At 47.3% G+C, this 26364-nt stretch overlaps 1 protein-coding gene across 5 annotated transcripts in view; it reads right to left on the minus strand.

Annotated features, from left to right (window-relative positions):
* Positions 1-25590, minus strand: part of CARD11 (caspase recruitment domain family member 11) — a 139501-nt gene extending 113911 nt beyond the window's left edge. For all 5 annotated transcript variants that reach the window (XR_012432172.1, XR_012432170.1, XM_045389759.3 and 2 more), the window contains exon 1: positions 25371-25590. The gene's annotated coding sequence lies outside the window, so the exon portion shown is untranslated. The remainder of the gene's footprint in view (positions 1-25370) is intronic.
* Between the last annotated feature and the right edge of the window lie 774 nt (positions 25591-26364).

A 26364-nucleotide genomic window follows, 5' to 3' on the forward strand; every position in this document is an offset into this window, starting at 1 on the left:
AGGGTGGCTCATGGGATTGCAGGCATGAGCCACCATGCCCAGCCCACTTCACTTTCTTAATAAACTGGATTTTACTTTGCAATGCGGACTCACCCTGTATTCTTTCTTGCACAAGATCCACGAACCCTCTCTGGGGGTCTGGATCGAGACCCCTTTCCTATAACAGCATCACCCTGGGCCTGAGCTTGCCAGCAATCATGGTGGTGTGGGAGGAAATGGACATTGTGACCAGTGCAGGCTCCTGGCTGAGAACACAGCCCGGCCCTCCTCAGACACTTTGACTCAGGTGCACACGAAACACAGGGGGAGAACTTGTGGGGGTCACAGCGGAGACCCTTTGTCTCTGAGCATCATGAAATCGTGGTACACCTGGAAACTTCTGGCAACCCATCAGATGATGCAAAACATTGAGAGCTTCAACTGAATCCAAGGTCCCAGGAAAACAAGGTTCTGGGACATTTACCAGAAGTCCAAGTATTTGAATGCAAAATAATTCTGTGCGGCCAGATGCGGTGGCTCACACCTGTAATCCCAGTACTTTGAGAGGCCGAGGCAGGCGGATGACCTGAGGTCAGAAGTTTGAGACCAGCCTGGCCAACATGGTGAAACCCTGTCTCTACTGAAAATACAAAAATTAGCCAGGCAAGGTGGCGGGCGCCTGTAATTCCAGCCAGCCTGGGCAACAAGCCCGAAACTCCGTCTGAAAAAAAAAAAATCTGTGCTCTTGGAACTACATGTCATTTATGTTAAATGTGCAGAAATCTACTCTTTTCTCTCAAGGGCTGTTTCCTAATCTCCAGAATGTTCTCCCACGTTCAGGCTGGGAACTTTTTAAGGGCAGGGCCTGTTTTGTGCTCTCTTTGCTTCTCCTTGGCATGTGTCAGAATCACTTGTGGAGTTTTTAAAACTCCATTACCCCAGATAATGAAGCAATTAGTTGTGGTAGGGCCTAGGCAATGGCAATTTTAAAAGAGGATTCTAACCAGCAGCCAGGGCTGGGAACCATTGCACCAGAGCTCCTGGCTTTAACAAGGACCCACATGAAGGGTGAGAGGAGAGGCAGCAGAGGAGATAGGGGGCCCAGGTGAAGCTTGTGGACTGAGCAGAGCTTCTCCAGGTTTACTGTGTGTAGGAACCCTCTGGGCTCTTGTTGAAGTCATTCACAAGGTCTGGGGTGGGGCCTGGGAGTCTGCATTTCCAACACAGGCCCAAGAGACGTCAGTGCTGCTGGTCTGAGGACCACACTTGGAGAAGTAAGAGAAAGGGGCACCAGGAGAAAATGCTTCCAGCTGGATTTCCAGTGAAATGCATATATATTTCTCTCTGCTCTCTCCTGAAAATGGAGCAATTCACTGGTTAAGATATGAAATATGTGTGTGTTTTCATATGAACATAAAGAACAGAGATGATCACAGTAGATGAGAGATGTTGACAAAATTTTGGAAGAAGGAAAGCAGATAGAGACTACCATTTCTGGGAGACTATTGCTGTGGTCTCAATGTGTGTGTCTTCCCCCAAATTCATAGGCTTGAATTCCTCTCCTGGAAGGTGATGGTGTTAGGTGGTGAGGCCTTTGAGAGGTGATTAGGTCATGAGGGTGGGGCCCTTGCAAATGAGATTAGTGCCTTTATAGAAGGTATTCCAGAGAGTTCTTTCACCCCTTCCACCATGTGAGGACACAGCTCTGAAACACAGGCCCATTAAAAGAATTACATGTAATCACAGATTATAGAACATTTCCCCTCCCCCACACTTTACCAGTACACTGACAGGGCTCCAGTATAATCACAGTGGATTAGAGCTGAAAGAGCTGCAAATCACAGACTTGATCTAAGGAGGAATATATAGGGAAGCCCAAAGTCAAGAGACTAGACAAAAGCAAGGACATTTGAGGAGTCTGAAGCTCCTAGTACCATGAAATACAACAAACATTAAACAGAAGCTGAATCTTAGCAAGATTCAAAGAATCTTCACACTAACGGCTCATTTTTCTCAGTTGCTATTACCCAATACAGGATGTATGGCTGTCAACAAAAAAGTACAAGGTATACCAAAAGGCAAGAGAAAACACCCTCTGAAAAGACAAATTGATGATCAGAACCAGACTCAGATAGGACACAGATAGGGAATTTAAAATAATTATGACTAATAAGTTGAGGGCTCAAATGGAAAAAAAATTAGACAGTATCTAAGAACAGATGGATAAAGTAAGCAGACAAATGGAAACTCTATGAAGGAATCAGAAGGATATGCTAGAAATAAAAATCACAGAATAGAAAGGAAGAATGCCTTCAATTAGTTCATCAGTAGACTGCACATGGCCAAAGAGAGAATCAGTGATCTTGAATACAGATGAATATAATGTCCCATACTGAAATGCAAAGAGAAAAAGGAATTTTAAAAAATCAGAATCCAGAATATACAGGGAACTTAAACAAATTCACAACAAGAAAAAAACAAACAACCCCATTAAAAAGTGGGCAAAGAACATGAACAGATACTTCTCCAAAGATGACACTGATGCAGCCAACAAACATGAAACAAAGCTCAACATCATTGATCATTAGAGAAATGCAAATCAAAACCACAGTGAGATACCATCTCACACCAGTCAGAATGGCCATTATTAAAAAGTCAAGAAACAACAGACGCTGGCGAGGTTGCGGAGAAATAGGAACGCTTTTACACTGTTGGTGGGAATGTAAATTAGTTCACCCGTCGTGGAGACGGTGTGGCGATTCCTCAAAGACATAGAACCAGAATACCATTTGACCCAGCAATCCCATTACTGGGTATATACCCAAAGGAATGTAAATCATTCTATTACCAAGATACATGCATGCGTATGTTCATTGCAGCACTGTTTACATTCACAAAGACATAGAATCAACCTAAATGCCCATCAGTGATAGACTGGATAAAAAAATGTGGTACATATATACCATGGAATATTATGCAGCCATAAAAAGGAACGAGATCACATCCTTTGCAGGGACATGGATGAAGATGGAGTGGAAGTTGAACAATGAAAATGCATGGACACAGGGAGGGGAACAACACACACTAGGGCCTGTTGGGTGGTGGGGTAGGGGGAGGGAGAACATTAGAAAAAATAGCTAATGCATGCCAGGCTTAATACCTAGGTGATGGGTTGACAGGTGCAGCAAATCACCATGGCACACGTTTACCTATGTAACAAACCTACACATCCTGCACATGTACCCCAGAGCTAAAAATAAAAATTAAGGCCGGGCGCGGTGGCTCAAGCCTGTAATCCCAGCACTTTGGGAGGCCGAGACGGGCGGATCACGAGGTCAGGAGATCGAGACCATCCTGGCTAACACGGTGAAACCCTGTCTCTACTAAAAAATACAAAAAATAAACTAGCTGGGCGAGGTGGCGGGCGCCTGTAGTCCCAGCTACTCAGCAGGCTGAGGCGGGAGAATGGCGTAAACTCGGGAGGCGGAGCTTGCAGTGAGCTGAGATCCGGCCACTGCACTCCAGCCTGGGCGACAGAGCGAGACTCTGTCTCAAAAAAAAAAAAAAAAAAAAATTAAAACAAAATCAGGGCAGAACATCCAAGAAGTATCACATAATATCAAAAGTGTGTAAGGCATACTTGGATAAGCAGAGGGAGAAGAAAAGAGAAGGAAGCAAAAGAAATACTACAAGTAGTAACGACCAAAAATTTTGCAAAATGAATGACACAAATCCAGGAAGTTCAGAGAACACCAAGCAGGACAAATAACAAAACACCCCAAGGCATATCCTGTCCAGCTGCAGAAAACCAAAGATAAGGAGAAAAATCTCAAAAGGAGTCAAAGAGGGGAAAAAATCCTACCTTATCTGTAAGTGAATAATGATAAGAATTACTGCAGACATCTCATCAGAAACCATGTGAGCAAGAAGGAAGTGGAGTAAAATAATTGACAGAAAAAAACACTGACTTAGAATAGAATTCTGTGAAGTAGTCCTTGAATGTGAAGGAGAAATAAAGACTCTCAGATGAGCAAAAACAGAGAGAATTCATAGCAGACTTGCTCTGCGAGAAATGTTAAAAGAAGGTCTTCAGGAGAAGAAAAATGATATAAAGAAAGGAAGAACAACTGAGAAGAAATAAGTAAAAGTAAAAATAAGATCTTTTTAAAAATTCTTAATCTAGAAGATGACTGTTTTTTTTTTTTTTTTTTTTTTTTTTTGGAGACAGAGTCTCGCTCTGTCACCCAGGCTGGAGTGCAGTGGTGCGATCTCGGCTCACTGCAAGCTCTGCCTCCCGGGTTCACGCCATTCTCCTGCCTCAGCCTCCCGAGTAGCTGGGACTACAGGCGCCCGCCACCATGCCTGGCTAATGTTTTGTATTTTTGGTAAAGATGGGGTTTCACCGTGTTAGCCAGGATGGTCTCGATCTCCTGACCTCATGATCTGCCCGCCTCGGCCTCCCAAAGTGCTGGGATTACAGGTGTGAGCCACCGTGCCGGGCCTAGAAGATAACTGTTTTTAAAGTAATAACAGTAATGATGTATCGGGTAATTCTAGCAAATGGATCAGTGAAGTGATTGACAGCCATCTCGTAGAGTCAGGAAGAAGGAATTGGGAATTCTGTTACAAGTTATCTTCACCACATGTGAAACAGTATAGTGTTATTTGAAGGTGAATTTGGATTAGCTAAAAATGCATTTTCTAAATTCTAGGACAACCACTAAAAATATTTTTAAAAAAGTATAGTTGATATACTAAGACAGAACATAAAATGCTCAATTAAAACCTGAGAAGTCGGCCAGGCACAGTAGCTCACAGCTGTAATGCCAGCGTTTTAGAAGGCTGAGGCGGGAGTATCACTTGAGGCCAGGAGTTTGAGACCAGGCTGGGTACCATACTGAGACTGTGTCGCTACAAAAAAATACAAAAATTAGGTGGGTGTGGTGTTGTGTGCCTGTAGTCCCAGTTACCTGGAAGGCTAAGGTGGTAGGATGGCTTGAGTCCGGGAGGTTGAGGCTACAGTGAGCTATGATGGCACCACTGCACTCCCGCCTGGGTGACAAAGCGAGACCCTGTCTCAAAAAAAAAAAAAAAAGAAAGAAGAAAAAACAAGAAGAAAACACCTGAGAAGTCAGAAAACAAGGCCAGGGGGAAGAGAGCTTGGTATTTGTTCAGAGAAGGACAAGTAGATCTAAGGAACAAAACAGAATTTGGGTTCAGATTTGAAGCCATGATTATTTGAAAATTCTGATATATAAGAAACTTGGCATTGCAAATCAGTGGGGAAAAGATGTTGCAAAAACAACTGGATATTCCTTTGGAAATAAATTTAACTGGATTTCTCCCATAAGCCATTCACATAAATAAATACCATATATTTAGTGTGAAATCTTATTGCTAGCATTTCTTATATATGGATCTATACAGATCATCCCTGATTTATGATGGCTCAACTTATAATTTTTTGACTTTACAATGGTGTGAAAGTGATAGGCATTTAGTAAAAACTCTATCTTGAGTGCCCAAACAACCATTTTGTTTTTCACTTTCAGTATGGTATTCAATAAACGCCATGAGATATTAAACACTTTATTAGAAAATAGGCTTTGCGTGAGAGGATTTTGCCCGATTGTAGGCTAATGTAAGTGTTTTGAGCATATTTAAGGTATCCCAGGCAAACCTAGGATATTCAGCAGGTTTGCACTAAATGCATTTTTTTTTTTTTTTTTTTTTTTTTTGAGATGAAGCTTCGCTCTTGTCATCCATGCTGGAGTACGGTGGTGCGATCTCAGCTCACTGCAACCTCTGCCTCCCGGGTTCAAGCGATTCTCCTGTCTCAGCCTCCTGAGTAGCTGGGATTACAGGCACCTGCCACCATACCCAGCTAATTTTTGTATTTTTTAGTAGAGATGGGGTTTCACCATGTTGACCAGGCTGGTCCTGAACTCCTGACTTCAGGTGATCCACTTGCCTCGGTCTCCCAAAGTGCTGGGATTACAGGCGTAAGCCACTGCGCCCAGCCTACTAAATGCACTTTCGACTCACATATTTTCAACTTAAGATGGGTTCATCGGGATGTAGCCCTATCATAAGTCAAGGAGTATCTGTATATCCTTTTGTCTGAAATTTTCAAGAAATCTAACTTATAATTTCAAAACGTTTACAGACTTCACATTAGAGAAGGATGAAGCCTGACTGCCTCATGGTGGAAGAGCTGGCAAGGGGAGAGACAGTTTTCTCTGCAGAACCCCAGAAGGGCTCAGAAAATGGAAGCACCTTGTACTGCGAGAGGTGGTGTGCAGGGCAGGGCTGAGACCAGCAGATGAGTGGAGGACATGTAAAAAGAGCAGGTGAGCCCCCAGATTCCCTCCCCAACTGATAGGAGAAGGTAGGTTTACTCACTGGAAAATTATAGGGACAACAGGTGTGGGGATAAGGTGCCATCTGGAAGGGTAGATGATTAAAATGTTGGAAGAATGTGATTTGGAAGTGGGGAGGGGCAGGTTAGAGGACTGCTATTTTTTATTTTAAGTCATGTGATAGTATTTGATGTTTTATTTCTGTTTCTATTTTTAGACAAGGTCTCACTCTGTTGCTTAGGCTGGAGTACAGTGGCATGATCATGGCTCACTGCAGCCTCGACTTTCTGGGCTCAGGTGATCCTCTCACTTCAGCCTCTCGAGTAACTGGGACCACAGGTGCGTGCCACCATGCCTGGATAATTTTTTGTATTTTTTTTTTGGTAGAAACAGGGTTTTGCCATGTTGCCCAGGATGGTCTCAAACTCCTGGGCTCAGGTAATCCACCTGCCTTGGCCTCGCAAAGTGCTGGGATTACAGGCAGGAACCACCACACCTGGCTGTGTTTGACTTTTGTAAACCAAGTACATATATTGTTTAGATAAAAATAGAAAGCAAGCTCAAAAACAAAGAAAACAACTGCAACCTAAAACTAAGCTCTCTTCTGGATGTGGTCACTGGAGTGGCTTTCTCCATTGTGGTCCAGAATGAAGACCAGGAAGCAGCTTCCCTGGGAGCCCACAGTCTCTCCAGTGGAAAATTCTGCCCCTCAGTCTGCAGGTGTCATGCCCTGCCATAATGTCAGTGGGGCCAGGCCTCAGGGAGAATAGGTGTTTGCTCCAGGAAAATAAAGGGTGTTTTTGTAATGACTTTGCAATTTCTTCCCAACTTGGTTCTTCTCTCATTTTTCTCTCTAAACTCCATCATCTATCATTTACCTTGGACTTGCTTCAGGCTACACTATTTATAACAATAGAAGCAGCATTTTTGGCTTGTCACCTTTCTCCAAAGGAGCCCAGATTGTCTCTAAACCTTTAATGGGCATACAGAGTACCTGGGAACCTTGTTAAAATGCAGTTGGTCTGGGGTAGAGCCTGAGAGTCTGCCTCAGGGGAGCAGCTCCAAGGGGAGGCTGATGCTGGTCCCTGGAACACACTCTGAGTAGCAAAAGGACTTGAGGCAACTTTTTGGGGGTGATGGAAATGCTCTAAATCTTAATTGTGGTTATATGGAGTATATACATTGATCAAAACTCACTGAGTTTATTGTATGTAAATTATACCTCCATAAAGTTGATTTTAATGGAAAAAACCCATTCTAGATGCATTACAGACATAAATGTGAAAGATGAAACAATAAGGCTTTTAGAAGGAAACATAAGCCTTAGGATAGGTGAATGCTTCTTAAACAGGACTCAAATTAACTATAAGAAAGAAATACACACATTAATTGGACTGCATTAAAATTAAAAACTTCTGTTCATCAGCAGACTATTAAGAGAGTAAAAAGGTGAGCCACAAACTGAAAAAAAAAATCCACAATACATATATCTGACAAAGAACTCATGTCTATCATATATAAAGAACTACTACAATTCAATAAGTAAAAGACAACTCAAGAGAAAAGTGGACAAAACACTTAAACAGGCACTTTGCAAAGGAGGCTATCTGAAATGAACAATAAACACATGACAACATATGCTAATTAGTCATAAGCAAATGCACATTAAAGCCACAAAATTATTTGTTTTGCCTAAACACCCACAAGAGCGGCTAAAATGAAGACACAGACAATACCATGTGTGAGTAAGAGTGTGGAGCAACTGGAACTCTCATACACTACTTATGGGAGTGTAGATTGAAACAACACCCTTAAAATCTATTTGGTAGTATTTATTAGAGCAGAACATAAACATATTCTAGGATAAAGAAAATCCACTCTTGAGTGGCCAAACACATGTTCCCAAAAGACACATAAGAATGAATGCCTGGCTGGGCATGGTGGCTCATACCTTTAATCTCAGCACTTTGGGAGGCCAAGGCAGGAGGATCACCTGAGCCCAGGAGATTGAGACCAGCCTGGGCAACATAGTGAGACCTCCCAACTCTACAAAAAAAAAAAAAAAAAAAAAAAGAATACTTCTAGTAGCATTATTCAATGTAGCCAAAAATTGGAAACAAGTCAAACATCCATCAATAGTAGTATAAATAAAATGTTATACTACTCATTTGCAATAAAAAATGAATTACTGGCAATAAAAAATGAATGAGCAACTGCAGTAAGCAACAACATGGATTAAGCTAGGGTTGCCAGATAAAATAGAGGACACTCAATTACATTTAAATTTTGAATTAAAAACAAATGATTTTTTGAGACAGAATCTCATTCTGTTGCCCAGGCCAGGCTGGAGTGCAATGGCGGGATCTCGGCTCACTGCAACCTCTGCCTCCCAGGGTCAAGTGATTCTCCTGCCTCAGCCTCCCAAGTAGCTGGGATTACAGGCACCTGCCACCACACCTGGCTAATTTTTGTATTTTCAGTAGAGATGGGGTTTCACTGTGCTGGCCAGGCTGGTCTCAGACACCCAACCTCAGGTGATCTGCCCGCCTTGGCCTCCCAAAGCCCTGGGATAACAGGTGTGAGCCACTGCGCCCAGCCAAATGAATATTTTTTTTTTTTTTTTTTTTTAGCACAAGAATATCCTATGCGATATTTGGGATATACTTACACTAAAAAATTCTTATCCTATTAAATGTTGTTATTATATTACAATGTTATTTTTTAGCTGGTCATGTTCTGTTTCTCGATCTGGGTGTCACTGGGCAACATGGATGCGTTCACTTTGTGAAAATCCACCGAGCTCCACACTTAGGATGAGTGCAGGTCTCTTGTGTGCATTCGCTACTTCAATACAAAGTTTATCTAAAATCACAATCAAACTATCCCTGGCCCGTGGCCCATTCAATGAGGGCCTGCCTCTTGCCTTGAGGGTTCCATCTGTTGTCGTCTCTGCTGTCTGTGATCTCTGTAACCCGTGCATCCATCCTGGCTTGCAGCCGCTGCTCGGAACGCCCCAGCAACGCACCCTTGCCCACAGGATGGCATCTGCCCTCCTTGGCACAGCACCCCAGGGCTCCTGTGGCCTCCCCTGCCCCATTTCCACATCCTCACATCTTTTTTCCAGCACTGACACCAACCACACCACCACAGTTCTGTGCCTGCCGCTTCGCCTACTGCTCTGCCAGGCAAAAACCTATTTATTTTCCCAGTCTCATTTCAGCTTCTGTCGGCTCTGGGAGGTCTTTCCTGACTCCTTCAGGCAGACCTGTCTGTTCCTCTCCCCAAGGTCTGTCTTCATTTCAGCATCCGTTATAGCAACTCCATTACTTTGCAACTGACTGTTTATACGTCTGTCTCCTCCCCGGATGACAGGCTTGCTGGGGCAGGGACCCTGTCTTTTTGTCTTTTTATCCCTAGCAACTCAGAGTGTCTGTGCGTGGTAGGCTCTGGGTATGGTGTTAAGTGGTCACGACAGTAACGGGTGCTAATGAATGGGGACCAGCAGAGAGATCGAAGGGCTCTGTAAAGGGTTCACACTTCATTTTAGAATCAGAGATGGCAAAACCCTGTCTCTACAAAACAAAACAAAAACCAAAAATTAGCTGGGCAGTGGTGGTGCATGCCTGTAGTCCCAGCTACTCAGGAGGCTATATTGGGAGGATCACTTGAGACCGGGAGGTGGAGGCTGTAGTGATCCTATCACTGCACTCCAGCCTGGGAGACAGAGCAAGATGCTGTCTCAGAAAGAAAAGATAAGAAAAGAAAAGAAAAGAAAAGAAGGAAGGAAGGAAGGAAGGGAGGAAAGAAAGAAAAGAGAGAGAGAGACAGAGAAAGAAAGGAAGGAAGGAAGGAAGGAAGGAAATGGAAAATGATGCTCTAAGTCACTCTGCTAATGAGTGGCTAGTGTCTCATTTAACTTCCCAGGAGAAAGGTGCTGGCCTTATCCCCGTGTCACAGATAGGAAGACAAGTGCTGAGCAGTTCAATGGTTTACCCAAGGTCACATGGCCGGCACGTAGCAGACCACACACTCATGGCCCTGGCTGCTGTTCCGTGAATCACAGCAGACGCTGAATCACTAAAATGTCCTCCTGGGACAGGCAAGTCAACAGAGGAAGTGCCCAGTCTGCCCCGGGCCACCTTTTGACTCAAGCAAGCTTTCTGGTACCTCTCAAATCAGTCCCCGTGGGTGGCCACCCCCTCTCCCATGGAATGGCTCGCCAGGAACGGGGTAACACCTCTAACACCTAAACACAGCGTTCAGCTCCGTCCAGACACTGTCAACTCCCGCTTGAGATTTTCAGGTTTTAAACAAAACAAAAATCTGATTCACTGTTTCCAGTCCTACAGGAAACTCAGGTCCTTTATTTATCTGCCACTAAAAAAAAAAAAAAAAGAAGAAGAAGGAGGAAAAAAAAAACCAAACCAGAAAAAAAGCCCTTTATGTCTTACAAGGGTTTTGAATGCATCTCATTTCATACAGCACCAAACATTGTTCATGACAGAGGCTCCAGAATGAAGCCCAGACTAAAAGACAGAAGGAAATGAAACGCATTACAATAAAACACACACGCTAATAAATAAGGGCCTGGGCAATGAATCCAGCTCAGAATATACCACTGGCAAGAAGAAATGCCCCAAAGCTTTACTTAAACCAAATAATAGAAGAACAGATGGCTCCCCCGGCTCTCTGAGAAAAGTTAATAGATACAGGAGGCTGCAGATAGAGGCTCTGTTTGGGATTTGGGCAGAAAACACAGGGCATTCGCAAGATTCAAGGTGAAAGAAAGAGGGCTTGTAGATTTAGGAATAGGGACATTTTCATCAGATAACAAAAATAGATATGTCTGGATATCTCCTCTGGGTTCCCACAGACTGCAGGGCACGTGTCCTCTCCAGAAATTAACCAGGGCTGCACTAGGCAGCATGCCAGGGAGACCGACTGCTCCTAGCTGCCCGACTGGAGAATTAATTTAACTCCAGAGATTTGGATAACAAGAAAGAACCCTTAAGGGAGATAAAAATTTACTTTGGGAAGATTTTTGTCCCCACCCGTTGTACAGGAGCATCGTTAAGTGGTGGGAACAGTGGGTGGGAACTGGAAGCTGTGCGTTCTATGATGCAAGACCTCCCTGGTCACTGATTAGCTGAGTGACCTCCAGGCTGCCACCTGCCCAGGGGCTGTTAAGAATACTGAGATCTGGCCGGGCGTGGTGGCTCATGCTTGTAATCCCAGCACTTTGGGAGGCCGAGGCGGTGGGCAGATCACGAGGTCAGGAGATCTAGACCTTCCTGACCAACACGGTGAAACCTCGTCTCTACTAAAAAAAGAATACAAAAAAATTAGCCGGGCGTGGCGGCGGGTGCCTATAGTTCCAGCTACTCCGGAGGCTGAGGCAGGAGAATCGTTTGAACCCAGGAGGTGGAGCTTGCAGTGAGCAAGATCACACCTCTGCACTCCAGCCTGAGCGACAGAGCAAGACTCTGTCTCCAAAAAAAAAGAAAAAAAAAAAGAATGCTGAGATCCATGGACACAAGGAGGGGAACATCACACACTGGACCCTGTCGTGGGTTGAGGGGCAAGGGGAGGGAGAGCATTAGAACAAATACCTAATGCGTGCAGGGCTTAAAACCTAGATGACAGCTTGATGGGTGCAGCAAACCACCATGGTACACGTATACCTATGTAACAAACCTGCACATTCTGCACATGTATCCCAGAACTTATAGTAAAAAAAAAGAATGCTGAGATCTTCCAAGCACGGAAGGATCACATCCCGTATCCAACACCCATAGTAATCCCCTTTCTCCTCTGCACCAGGGAAATCCAAATGACATTTTCTTCCCAGATTGGGCGGCAGCAAACGGAATCCATTAACAGGGAAAGCAAGGGCTTTCAACCTACCCGGTCAGATGGTTCAGAGGAGTGCATGTCCAACAGGAATCCACAACTGGGGAGGTCGATTAATAAAAACAAAACTTTCCCTTTATATAACGGTGCATATACACCTCCAGCGCCACGTTTCATCTACTTACATTGTCCTGAGAGCAATTTTGTGTAGTGGCAAAAGGCAGGAATGATTTATCTCCCTTTTATTTGTGACGAAACAAAATCTTGGGACAGCGAAGTGATTTGTTCCAGGTCACCAGGACATCGTGCATTCTTTTTTCACTTTTATTTTAGGCTCTGGGGTATACCTGCAGGTTTGCTATATAGGTAAACTAGTGTCATGGGGGTTTGTTTTTATAGATTATTTCATCACTCAGGTACTAAGCCTAGTACTAGTGTCATGGGGGTTTGTTCTATAGATTATTTCATCACTCAGGTACTAAGCCTAGTACCCAGTAGTTACTTTTTTTTTTTCTCAAGATGGAGTCTTGCTCTGTCACCCAGGCTGAAGTACAGTGGCACGATCTTGGTTCACTGCAACCTCCACCTCCCGGGTTCAAGTGATTCTCCTGCCTCAGCCTCCCGAGTAGCTGGGATTACAGGCACCTGCCACCACACCTGGCTAATTTTTGTATTTTTAGTAGAGATGGGTTTTTGCCATGTTGGCCAGGCTGGTCTTGAACCCTTGACCTCAAGTGATCTGCCTGCCTTGGCCACCCAAAGTGCTGGGATTACAGGTGTGAGTCACCATGCCCAGCCTCCAGTAGTTACTTTTTTTCTGATTCTCTCTCTTCCCACCCTCTGCCCTCAAGGAGGCCCCAGTGTGTGTTGTTCCTGTCTTTGCATCCATGTCCTCTCAGCATTTAACTCCCACTTATAAGTGAGAACATGTAGTATTTGGTTTTCTGTACCTGTATTAATTCACTTAGGATAATGGTCTCCAGTTGTGTCTGTGTTCCTGCAGAAGACATGATCTCATCCTTTTTCATGGCTGCATAGTATTCCATGGTGTATATGTACCACACTTTCTGTATCCAGTCTGTCATTGATGGGCATTTAGGTTGATTCCATGTCTTTGCTATTGTGAATATAGTGCTGCAGTGAACATTCACGTGCATGCATCTTTATATCATGGATTTGCAAGACTGGAAGGGCTCCGGGTCGTGCAGAGCAAGTGCAGATGACTGACAGGGCAGCCCAGCTTCCACGTTCAGATTCACACCCATGGGCAAACATCGGTGATTGATCCCTGAGCCTGGGTCCTCAACGTGGCCCTCCAGCAAGCCATTACTAGTTGATTGGAACTGGCTTGCCAAATGCAACGCATTTACCACCCCAAGTCCTGTCCAGTCTTCTCATTTGACTTACGAGGAAACTGAGCCCCAGAGGTGAAGGGGAACTTGGCCCAGACTGCTCAATGGGTCAGTGGCCGAAAACCAAATCCCTCTTTCTGAGCCCAGTAGCCTCTCCAGTGCACTGTGTGGTGTCCCATCTACTGCAGAAAGAATTCCCCCATCAAGGCAGGGCAAGGTGGCTCATGCCTATAATCCCAGTACTTTTGGGAGGCCGAGGCAGGCAGATCACTTGAATCCAGGAGTTCGAGACCAGCCTGGGTGACATGGCAAAACCCTGTCTCTACAAAAAATACCAAAATTAGCTGGGCATGATGGTGCACGCCTACAGTCTCAGCTACTTGGGAAGCTGAGGCAGGAGGATCGCTTGAGCCCAGGAGGCGGAAGTTGCAGTGAGCTGAGATCATGCTACTGCATTCCAGCCTGAGACATGCCTAAAAAAAAAAGAAAGAAGGAAAAAAAGATTTCCCTATCAAAAGATGCCTGAGAATGACATTCTTCATGACCGAGCCAGAGCAAATTTTCTTTTCTATGCCCAGCAAGCGGACAAACTACCAACAGAGAAGTGAAGGACAGTTCCAAGGATCTTAAGCCCGAGCCCCATGCAGGATGGAAGACAGAGTTCAGAAAATCACAAGTTTGATTTTGGATTCACTCCATGTCCAGGCAGACACGTGAAGACAGTTGGATATTAAAGTCTAAAGTTCAAGAGGAGAGCCTGGGCAGAAGATATAAACTTGGGAGTTGTTGGCATATAGATGACTTTTAAAGCAAGAGGTGGGAGGTCTCAGACCACCTGGGGGAAGAGGCCCACAGACTGAGCTCCCGGCAGTTTGACCTCAGAGGTGAGGGAGACAGAGGAGTCAGAAAAGGGAGGCCAGGAAGGAGTAGCTAGCAAAGAGGGGGCAAAAAAAACAAGAGGGAGAAGCCCCAAAGCTAAAGGAATGTGTGTTTCAAAGAGGAGAGAAGAATGGGTCTTATAAGATCCTGCTGATATCAAAATCTATGAAGACTGAGGATGGACCATCAGATAAGGGCATTGGTGACTTCGTGTTTTTGTTTTATTTTTATTTATTTATTTATTTTTTTGAGACAGAGTCTTACTCTATCATCCAGGCCAGAATGCAGTGGTGTGATCATAGCTCACTATAGCCTCGACCTCCTGGGTTCAAGTGATCCTCCCACTTCAGCCTCCCAAGTAGCTGGGACCACAGGTGCACACCACAATACATGGCTTTTTTTTTTTTTTTCCTGTAGAGACGGCATCTCCTATGTTGCCGAGACTGGTCTCAAATTCATAGCCTCAAGGGATCCTCCTGGCTTGGTCTCCCAAAGTGCTGAGATTATAGGCGTGAGCCCACACCTGGCCACACGGGTGGTTTTGACTAGAGCTGTTTAAATTGAGTACTGGGGACAAAAGCCTGACTAAAGTGGGCTCAAGATGGAAGGGGAGGAGAAGAATTAGGACAGGGAGTACAGACACCACTTTACTATAAAGGTGTTACGGGCTGAATCCTGTCCCTCCAAATTCCTATTATGGACGTCCTAACCCCCAGGACCTCAGAATGGGGCTGTATTTGAAGACAAGGTCTTTAAAGAGGTGATGAAATTAAAGTGGAGTGATTGGAGTGGACCCTAATCCAATCTGACCTGTGTCTTTATACCAAGAGGAAATTGGAGGCACAGAGACCCAGAGGACACACACCCAAGAGAAAAGGCCAGGCGAGGACACAGGGAGAAGATGGCACCTGGCAGCTGCAGAGACAGGCCTCCGAAGGAACCAGCCCGGCCAGCACCTTCCTAGGACTTCCAGCTTCCAAAAATGCAAGGCAATAAATGTCCCAGTCTGTGGGATTTTGTTATGACAACCCGAGCAAATGAATACCAAGGGGGTGCAGAGAAATGCGGCGAAGGCTGGAGGGGAATGTAAAATCAAGACAGGTTTGTCGTTTGTTTGTTTTAAAGTGGGTGAAACTGCAGTAGATCCGCACTCAGATAGGAATGGTCCCCGGAGAGAGGGAATACAGAATGGAAGATGCAGCAGAGAGAGAAGACAGTTGCTCGAGAAGCATCTTTGATTGGAGAGAGGTGGGCTCTGGTGCCTGTGCAGAGCGGGCCTTGGCAGGTGGCCGGATCACCATCTCAGGCACAGGGCAGGGCGAGGTGCCAGGCGCAGAGGCAGGAGGCACCAGGCAGGTGGGAGGAGGAAGTAGGGCCACCAGTGCAGTGGCAGGAGGGCCTCTGAGGCCCATTAGTCTGACTCTGCCACAAGACATAAGGTTGGGTTTTAAAATTACAGCTGGGCACGGTGGCTCATGCCTGTAATCCCAGCACTTTGGGAGGCTGAGGTGGGCAGATCACCTGAGGTCAGGGGTTCGAGACCAGCCTGGCCAACATGGTGAAATGCTGTCTCTACTAAAAATACAAAATTAGCTGGGCATAGTGGTGCATACCTGTAATTCCAGCTACTCAGGAGGCTGAGGCAGGAGAATTGCCTGAACGCAGGAGGTGGAGATTGCAGTGAGCTGAGATTGTGCCATTGCACTCCAGCCTGGGCAACAAGAGTGAGACTCTATCTCAAAGAAAATAAAAGTGTACATATAAAATTATTAAATTATATATATAAATTATATAAATATAATTATTTATTATACAAATATAATTATATGTAATTATATAATTAAACACACAATTACATATATAATTTTTTAAAAATAATATGTACATATGTGTAAATTAGTTAAGAAAGATACAGGACTAGGCACGGTGGCTCATGTCTGTAATCCCAGAACTTTGGGAGGCTGAGGCAGGAGGATAGTTGGAGCCTAGGAGTTCGAGACCAGCCTGGGCAACATAGCAAGACCCTCATCTCTACAAAAAATTAAAAAATTAGCCGGTCATGGTGTTACGTGCCTTTAGTCGCAGCTACTTGGGAGGCTGAGGTGAGAGGATTGCTTGAACCCAGGAGGTTGAGGTTGCAGTGAGCTATGATGGCACCATTGCACTCCAGCCTGGGCAACAGAGCAAGACAAAATTATATCGAACTTCCACATAAAATGAGTGAGGAGACAGGGTGACCCCGTCCCAGGTGCACAGATGGCCTTCTGCTTGTACCACAGCTGGATCCTTTCTCCACTAGGTCATGCTCTTTGCCAGTCTAAGACCTCCCCGAGCTCCGAAAACTCGGAACAGGGCCCGGTAAAAGGCCGTCTGTTAAGAAGCGGGAGAAACATTTTTCAAAGATTGAGAACTCTCCTACAAAGAGCCAAGAACCTCTGCGTACCTCAGGGACTCAAACAGGGATCACGGTGCCTGTTCGTCGGCAAACAGGGATCACCGTGTCGGCTCCCAGAGGCTCTCTGCTGGTTAACACGTTGGTTTCTGAAACGCATCTGAGAACTGAAGTCAGGAGTGTTGGAAGGCAGTGTGAGGTATCGTTATTATTCTGCTGAACGTTTCCCCCGGAACCAGTGATACTTGAATCCCTTTAAAAATAGGCCATTTCTTCTTAGAAGACTTCCATGAGTCACATAATCCTTACACAGAGGCAGGCAACGAAGCACTGATGTCAATAACGTTACAGTTTTACTTCATAACAACATTTACCCACCGACATAGCAATGTACTAAACCGCAGAAAACGCCGGCACAGGGCCTCTGTTTACCCTTAGATTTTTTATATTTCAGAGACAGGGTCTCCCTCTGTCGCCCAGGCTGGAGTGCAGTGGTGCAATCACAGCTCACTGCAGCCTCTACCTCCTGAGCTCAAGTGATCCTCCCACCTCAGCCTCCCAAGTATCTAGGCCCACAGGCATGGCCACCACACCCAGCTAACTTTTACCTTTTTTGTAGAGATGAGGTCTCGCTATGTTGCCCAGGCTGGTCTCAAACAAGTAGGCTTAAGTGATCCTCCTGCCTCAGCCTCCCAAAGTGCTGGGATGATAGGCATGAACCATTGTGCCCAGGCTGCTTCCAGATTTTTTTTTTTCTAAAATGGCCATCACCACCAAGACATGTATAAGAATGTTCACAGTGGTTTCATCATGATAGCCCCGAACTGCAAGCAACAGAAATGTTTATCAACTGTCAGGTGGATAAGTAAATTGTGGTAAATTTTTGTTTTTTTTTTTTTGAGACAGGTCTCACTCTGTCACCCAGGCTGGAGTGCAGTGGCACGATCTTGGCTCACTGCAACCTCCTCTTTCTCGGGCTCAAGCAATTCTCCAGCCTCGGCCTCCCGAGGAGCTGGAATTATAGGCACAAGCCACCAACGCTTGGCTAATTTTTGAATTTTTGTAGAGATGGTTTCACCATGTTGCCCAGGCCAGTCTTGAATTCCTGAGCTCAAAGCAATCTGCCTGCCTTGGCCTCCGAAAGTGCTGGGATTACAGGCATGAGCCACAGCGCCTGCCCCTATTGCGGTAAATTTGTACCATGAAATACTGTGTAGCAATGAAAAAGAAACGTTGAATGTGTCTCTGTCCATGCGAAGTTCAAGGACAGGGATGGTGATAGAGGTTGGAAGGGGACGGGGAGGGGTAATGACTGGGAGGGGATATGGGACTTCCCCAGAACCTAGAAGGGACCCAAATCTTGATTTGGGTGATTGGCTCCAGAAAGGCATTTAAAAGCCCATTAAGTTGTATGTATGCTTAAGACTGTACTGTGTGTGTGTTACACCTTAATTTTTAAAAGTTATTATTATTACTGATGGGCAATCAGTTTTACCCTTTTTTTAATTTTATTTTTAGAGATAGGGTCTTGCTGTACTGCCCAGGCTGGAGTGCAGTGGTGCAATCCCAGCTCAGTGCAGCCTTGAACTCCTGGGCTCCCATGATCCTCCCATCTTAGCCTCTGGAGAAGCTGGGACTACTACAGGTGCATGTCACCATGCCTGGCTAATTTTTAAAGTTTTTTTGGAGAAGTGGGATCTCACTATGTTGCCCAGGCTGATCTCAAACTCCTAGGCTGAAGTGATCCTCCCACCTGGGCTTCCCAAAGTGTTGGGATCACGTGTGTGGTGTGAGCTGCCACGTCCGGCCTATCAAACTTTTTGATGTTTGCCAGTCTGACAAGTGGAAAACGCTATGTCCCTGTTGTATTACTTCACATGGATTTAATTGTAAACGAAGCATGCTGACTGACCAGCTGATATTCTGTGTGTGTGTACCCCTTCACCATTTTTTCTATTGGTTGAATTCTCTAATTTTGGGGTCTGGACACTCCCACTGAGGGTCCAGTCCTGTGCCGTCCACTGGGCCAAAGGTGGCCACACTTACTCCCATCTACAGCCGCCTCCACCCCGCAAGGACAGCGTTGGTAGCTTCGACGGAGACCCTCTGGCTCACAAGGCCTAAAATATTTACTATTTGGAGCTTTCAAGAAAAAGTGTGCCAGTTCCCGTGTCTAATTGGTTTACAAGAGTTCTTAGTAAATTAAGGAAATAGCTCTTGCTGCATATATTCTGTTTTGCATTTCATCTCTCTCTGTTCTCCCTCCTGGCCTCTGAATGAGCAAGTCAGAAGTAAAACTTAAAAGCAGAAGCTGCAGAACCCCTTGACACATTTGGTGCGTTTGGAAACACTTTGGTCTATGCTAACCTAGGGGTGGCATCATCCTTATTATTATATTGTGATGGAGTCTCGCTCTGTTACCCAGGCTGGAGTGCAGTGGTACAATCTTGGCTCACTGCAACCTCTGCCTCCCGGGTTCAAGTGATTCTCCTGCCTCAGCTTCCCAAGTAGCTGGGATAACAGGCGCCCGCCACCACGCCAGGCTAATTTTTGTACTTTTCGTAGAGACAGGGTTTTGCCACGTTGGCCAGGCTGGTCTCAAACTCCTGACCTCAGGTGATCCGCCTGCCTCGGCCTCCCAAAGTGCTGGGATTGCAGGTGTGAGCCACCGCGCCCCGCTAGGGATGGTAATTTTATACCCATTTTACACGTGCAGCAGTTGAGGCTCAAAATCATCGTGTGACTTTGTTGGGGTCACAGAGAGTGCAGGTAGTGGAGCCGGAATGGACACCTTGTCTGCCAGGCTCTAAGTCTGTAGATCTCTCCAGAAAGCAGCTTTTCTTTTCTTTTTTTTTTTTTTTGAGACGGTCTTACTCTGTTGCCCATGCTGGAATGCAGTGGTGCAATTGCGGCTCCCTGCAGCCTCAGCTTCCTGAGCTCTAGCAGTCTTCCCACCTCAGTCTCCTGAGTAGCTGGAACCACAGGTACATACCACCATACCTGGCTCATTTTTAAATTTTTTATAGAGATGGGGTCTTGCTATGTTGCCCAGGCTGGTCTCCAACTCCTGAGTTCAAGCAATCCTCCTGCTTTGGCCTCCCAAAGTGCTGGAGTGCTGGGATTACAGGCGTGAGCCCTCGTGCCTGGCCTTTTTTTTTTTTTTTTTTTTCATCTTGCCTCTTAATGAATGAGGCCAGTCCCAGGGGAATGGCAGCGATCATAATCAGCACTGTCCTGGCAGGTGTTGCCTTTGACACCACCAGGACCAAGGACATGGCACAGGGCAGCCCCTACTCTGCTGCTGTCATACTTGGGTATAAAGACAGCAAATTCCTGAGTTGCAGAGAGGCAGGAAGGAAGATGACACGCTAGACACAGAAACCACACAGAGGAGGACGGAGCCCTGTTTGCGAGCATGGATACTGCACATGCCCCTTTCTGGCTCCCAGACTTGCAAGGAATAATGTCCACTGAGGAATGGCCCCGGCTGGGCCAGGAGGAACCCGGCACTTTGGAGGAACGAGTGTGCTTCGAGGAGCAGGAGAGGGGAAGAAGAAGTGACAGCCATACAGACGGGACTGGAAGGACTTTATCACCCTCTGGCTCTCAGCCACCAACACCTATTACACAAATGTGACAGCGACCATTATAATCTCCGAGCCCTTGAACAAATCACAACCCAAAAGGTTACCCTCCCGAAAATAATCACCCCATCAAAACCACTGACCCAGAGAGCGGCAGTCCCTCAAGGAGAGAGTACGGACAAGGCATGGGGCCTGCTCTTTGTATGGAGTGTGCGGTGCCCTGGCTGTGCTTTTCTTATGTGGCCTGCCACAGGAAGAGGCTGGCATCTGGAATCTGTGCCTTCTAATTCTTCTTCTTTTCTTTTTTTTTTTGAGACTGAGTCTCACTCCGTCACCCAGGCTGGAGTGCAGTGGTGCGATCTCAGCTCACGGCAACTCCAACTCCCTGGTTCAAGCAATACCCCTGCCTCAGCCTCCCGAATAGCTGGGATTACAGGCGCCCACCACCACGCTTGCGTAATTTTTTCTGTATTTTTAGTAGAGATGGGGTTTCACCATGTTGGCCAGACTGGTCTCGAACTCCTGACCGCAGGCAATCTGCCCACCTCGGCCTCCCAAAGTGCTGGGATTACAGGCGTGAGCCACCGCGCCCCGTTGCCTTCTAATTTTTCTTTAGCAGAAGAGCATGTTTAAGGCGCTTCCTCGAAGGTTGCCTTTTCCTTCTCTTTTTGTTTCTGTATTTCAATCAATCGATCAAAATATTTTCTTTCTTTCTTTTTTTTGTTTGAGGCAGGGTCTTGCTCTGTCGCCCAAGCTGGAGTGCAGTGGTGTGATATCGGCTCACTGCAACTTCTGCATCCCAGGCCCAAATGATCCTCCTGCCTCAGCCTCCCAAGTAAGGAGGGACCACTATGCCTGGCTAATTTTTTAGTATTTTTTTTTTTTTTGTAGAGACATGGTCTCACCATGTTGCCCAGGCTGGCTGGTCTGGAGCTCCTGGACTCAAGGGATCCACCCACCTTGGCCTCCCAAAGTGCTGGGATTACAGCCATGAGCCACCGTGCCCAGCCAAACAAGATATTTATCAAGATATTTTCTAGACTGATTTGGGTACTGCAACCACCCAGAGTGAGAGTTTTTTTACAGGGTAGATTGACGGAGCATCAGCTCGGTCTGTGATTTCCTTGGGCCTCATAATTCCCCTGTAAGACTGAGATTGCAGACAAGGAATTAGAGGTTGCACCAGAAAAAAGTAAGGAGGTCCATCCAGCTGGTGTTTGCGGGGAGGCTGGTACTATAGCCCTGGGTCTGGACTCCAGAGTCCAGCCTCTGATCTGCTGCAGACCTTAGTCATCACGGCAAAGGTAATCCTATGTCATATGCCGTATTTTCTCATTTTATGCTTGGTGTAACTGACAACACTGAAAATAACCAGTATTGATATCCTGATTTCATTAGAGAAATGACTCTCGGAGAGCTTAGGTGATGGGAAGGCTGTCCAAGGTCACACAGCTAGCCAAGGTCACATGGCAAGCCAAGGTCACAGCGCTAGCACTGATCAGTAGTCATGCCACGAACCCATGCCTTCATGGGCTCCAACCCAAAAGATGGAATGCCTCTGGGAGCACGGCCTGCAAAGCAGAGAGTGTAGGGGCTGGGCAAGAGGAAATGGAAAGTGGTTTTTTGTTTTTTGTTTTTTTCTTTTTTTGGAGACAGAGTCTCACTCTGTTGCCCAGGCTAGAGTGCAGTGGGGCAATCTCGGCTCACTGCAACCTCTGCCTCCTAGGTTCCAGCGATTCCCCTGCCTCAGCTTCCCGAGTAGCTGGAATTACAGGTGCCCACCTCATTTTTGTATTTTTAGTAGAGACGGGGTTTCACCATGTTGCCCAGGCTGGTCTCAAACTCCTGACCTCAAGCGATCCTCCCACCTCTGCCTCCCAAAGTGCTGGGATTACAGGCATGAGCCACCATGCCTAAAGGCGGTTTTAAAAATGGATTCAAGAGGCTCCATTTTTCACCACTTGACATGCCTTTTCATCATCACCATCTGAAAATCAGGACCCCATTTGGCCTTTCCTGCATGACATGCTATGAGGAGCTATGATCACAAGTGCATCTTCATCTCCATGGCCCCTGCCAGCCACCACCAAACCACAGTCACACAGCCCCTCAGTCCCAAGAAGCAAGTCTTTTATCGGAAGGGCCCAGAATCACTGCATAGGATAAAGAAGTCTAGACACTGCTCCTGTTTTTTTTTTTTTTTTTTTTTTTTTTTTTTTGATACATTGCCTTGCTTTGTAGCCCAAACTGGAGTGCAGTGGCACCATCTCAGCTCACTGCAACTTCCACATCCCAGTCTCAAATGATCCTCCTGCCTCAGCCTCCCAAGTAGCTGGGACTACAGATGCACACCACCATGTCTGGCTAATTTTTTGGTATTTTTTGTAAAGACAAGGTCTTGCCATGTTGCCCAGGCTGGTCTCGAATTTCTGGACTCCTAGAACCTGGACCCCCTCCTGTGACCCTGCCACTCCTTTCCTAGTACAGTGTCCACAGGGGGCTGTCCTGTCCTATCTCCCAACTCTGTACCCCCTTTCGGGGGGACTGCCCTTCCTCCCTGAGATTTTCAGCACCATCTCAGCCTGGAACCTTCCAGGGATCCCTGGACCTTCTGAGTCCTACCATCTCCCAAGTTCACTCCCTGCTTCCCTCCCCACTCCTCCTAATTCTTTTCCATCTCATGTGCGTCTCAGCCACACTCTGACCACGGCATACACAGACTGTGTGATGAACCTACTCATGTTGGAGCACTGCTTCTCACATCCCTCCTGCGTCCCCTGTGCCACCAAGTACAAAGCCACCCACACACGCCCACTGATGGATTCAAACAAGCGTCGTCATCTTTAGAAGACTTAGGTTTAGAAGTCTTTTTTTTGAGACAGCGTCTTGCTCTGTCGCCCAGGCTGGAGTGCAGTGGTGCGATCTCAGCTCTCTGCAACCTCCGCCTCCCCGGTTCAAAGCGATTCTCCTGCCTCAGCCTCCTAAGTAGCTGGGACTACAGGCATGCACCACCACGTCAGGCTAATTTTTTGTGTGTATTTTTAGTAGAGATCGTGTTTCACCACTTTGGCCAGGCTGGTCTCGAACTCCTGACCTCAGGTGATCCACCCGCCTTGGCCTCCCAAAGTGCTGGGATTGCAGGCGTGAGCCACTGCGCCCGGCCAGAAGTCATTTTTAAAAATCACATAAAGGATGAGCAGATATACGAAATATGGTCTATCTGCACGACAGAATATTATTCATCCTGAAAAAGGAAGGAGATTCGGTCACAGGTGACAACACAGATGAACCTTGAGGACATGAGGCTCAGAGAAATAAGCCAGGCATGGGAAGGACACAGGTTGTATGAGCCCCCTTATACGGGGTCCGGAAAATCATCAGATTTCTAGAGACAGAATGGAGAAGTGTGACTGCCAGGGACTGAGGAGGGAGCCAGGAAGATGTTCTTTAATGGGGGACACAGTTTCAGTTTGGGAAGAGCTGGACGGTGGTGACCACTGCAAGACAATGCGAATGGGCTTAACGCCAGTCCACTGTGCGCTTCAAAGCGGTTCAGTGAGCTACTTTTATGTCATGTGTATTTCACCACGATTTTTAAAAAAATCACATCAAGGACCATTCATGCATTAACTGAAGACTGCTGGGGCCAGGGGAGCCACGGCCTGCCTATCTGATACCCAGGCAAGTAACATCTACACGGGTCCAAGCAGTCCCTGGCCTTGGCTATGCTTCAGAGTCCCGGTCACTGTTACTCTCCTCAGGGCAGCCCCGGCCGGAGGCAGGAGTATCAACTCTTTACAGATGCCTCGCTGGGGAAAGAACGGGAGATTCCGCGAAAGCACAGAAATGGACACTTAACGGATTCCTGTCCTCATATTAAGCACAAGAAATTCCTGTCCTCATATTAATTCCTGGCTCCTGGGATTTCTGGCACGTATTATGCACAGGCTGAGCACTTAATAAACGTGGAATGAACGATCGACTGTTTCTCTCCCCTTTCTGGCAGGTTGGTAACCTTATACCTTCAAGACGAGTCATAAACGTCAGGAGAAACATTTTTGAACTACAAATCAAAGGCTTTGAGAGCAGGCGGGACAGACAGAGATCAGTTTGGTCCAAGACGGAGTTTGTGTGGGCAGCCCTGAAGCTCACAGCTGAGACCACTGTCCATGAACCTGGGTCCCCGTGACAGCCTCCAGCGGTGCTCAGAGCCCCTGAGGGACAGAAACACCCTCTCTGCCCCTATCTTCAGAGGGGGCTCAGCAGAAGGCCTGGTGGCCCCATCGGGCCTGGAGTGGCCTCCTGGGGGTGGGTGGCTTTCAGGCCTGAGGCCGCTGGGGACTGGTCCGGGTTTCAGTGGGGAACCTGGGCCCCCTCCACTGGGGGCCCCCACCACTCCCTTTCTAGTAGAGTCCCTGCGGGAGGCTGTCCTCTCCCATCTCCCAGCTCCATACCCTCTTTTGGTGGGGCTGCCCTTCCTCCCTGAGCCAGGCCCCACCTTCCCAGGAGCCTCTGAGTCAGGCTGGGCTGTGGTCTGCAAACTTCCGGGCCCTTCAGGTGTCAGAAAAGTTTCTCTTCCTCCCTCTGGGCAGGTGCACCAAGGGGCTGCAGCCTCCTGACCCCCGATTTTTTCCTGTCCAGTAGGAGGAGGTGGGGGTTTTGCTGGGCAGAGATACTCAGAGACGCTCAGAGAGACACGGAGGAGAGGTACACGAGGTGGAAAGTGAGGGAGAAAAAGGGTTGGAAGGGAAAAGGAGGAGATAAGAGTGAGAGAGAGAAGTGGGGCAGGGGGACAGAGATGGAAGGATACCCCCATCATCGCGGGGCCAGCAGGAGCCACTCCCATCCCCCCCACGCCCCACTACCATGTCATCTCACTAATGCCCCCCATCTCCTCCCCATGTCCTCCTCTCTTTCCCCAGCTCCCCGCCTCGTGCTCCCCCTCCACCAGCTCCCCCATCCCGGCTGCGCCTACCTGGGGCGCTCATGCTCCGCCAGCTGCGCGGGGCGCCTCCTCCACGCAGGCCTCCGGCTTCCTCCAGGCGACCGGGCCCTCCTTCCCCGCGGGCCCGGACCCGTCCTCCGAGGGGCCCGCCCGCCCAGGGGCTGCAGGGCCAGGAGGGGGCTGCGGGCGGCGCGGGCAGGAGTCCAAAGGCCAGAGGAGGCAGGAGAGAAAAAAGGAGAGAAAGTATGTCATAGGCTAGGAGGGGCGGGGGAGGGAAATGCAAAACCCGACAGGAAATGAGACTAAAAAATGCGAAAGGTTAGAAAAAGATAAGGAAGAGAGGGAGGGGGCGGAGTCGGTGCTTCGGGAGGAGGGCGGTAAGGAGGTGGGGGTGGGAGTGGGGACAGGGCCTGGGGTGGGGGTGCTTGGGGACAGATCAGGGAGCCGGGGATGGGGAGACCAAGGCGAGTCTCGGGGTCCAGGCCACCTGCATCAGTCGGGGTGAGGCTGGACCAGCGTGGTTGTCAGTCCCCACCCAGCTGTGACCCCAGGCAGAGTCCAGGTGGGGCCTTGGAAGGGGCTATCCCCTTTCTAGGTTCTTCAGGCCTTTGGCTCCCCAGGTCTAGCCGAATTTCTCAAGAAATTCCAGAGCCTGTCACTGCAATGTGTGTGTGCGCGGGAGAACGGGGTGTCCCACATAAAATTCTGCAGCCTCCTACACCCCAAGCCTCTTTCCTCCCTCAGCCCCTGTTCTGGAAGCTTCCTGGGCATGCTGGCTGGTCAGCACCCCTGCAAAGGCCTTCCTCACCCCAAAAGCTTTGGGGTCCAAGATATCCATCATCAGCTTGCACCCTCAATGTTCTGGTGAACTATGCTTGTGAGAGAAATTGTGATTTGGATGTCATCATTTTACTTTATTTTTATTTTTTGAGACGGAGTCTCGCTGTGTCACCCAGGCTGGAATGCAGTGGTGCGATCTCAGCTCACTGCAAGCTCCACCTCCTGGGTTCAAGCAATTCTCCCA

Source organism: Macaca fascicularis, chromosome 3 (assembly GCF_037993035.2).
Source record: "Macaca fascicularis isolate 582-1 chromosome 3, T2T-MFA8v1.1".
In the NCBI taxonomy this organism is placed as follows: Eukaryota; Metazoa; Chordata; class Mammalia; order Primates; family Cercopithecidae; genus Macaca; species Macaca fascicularis.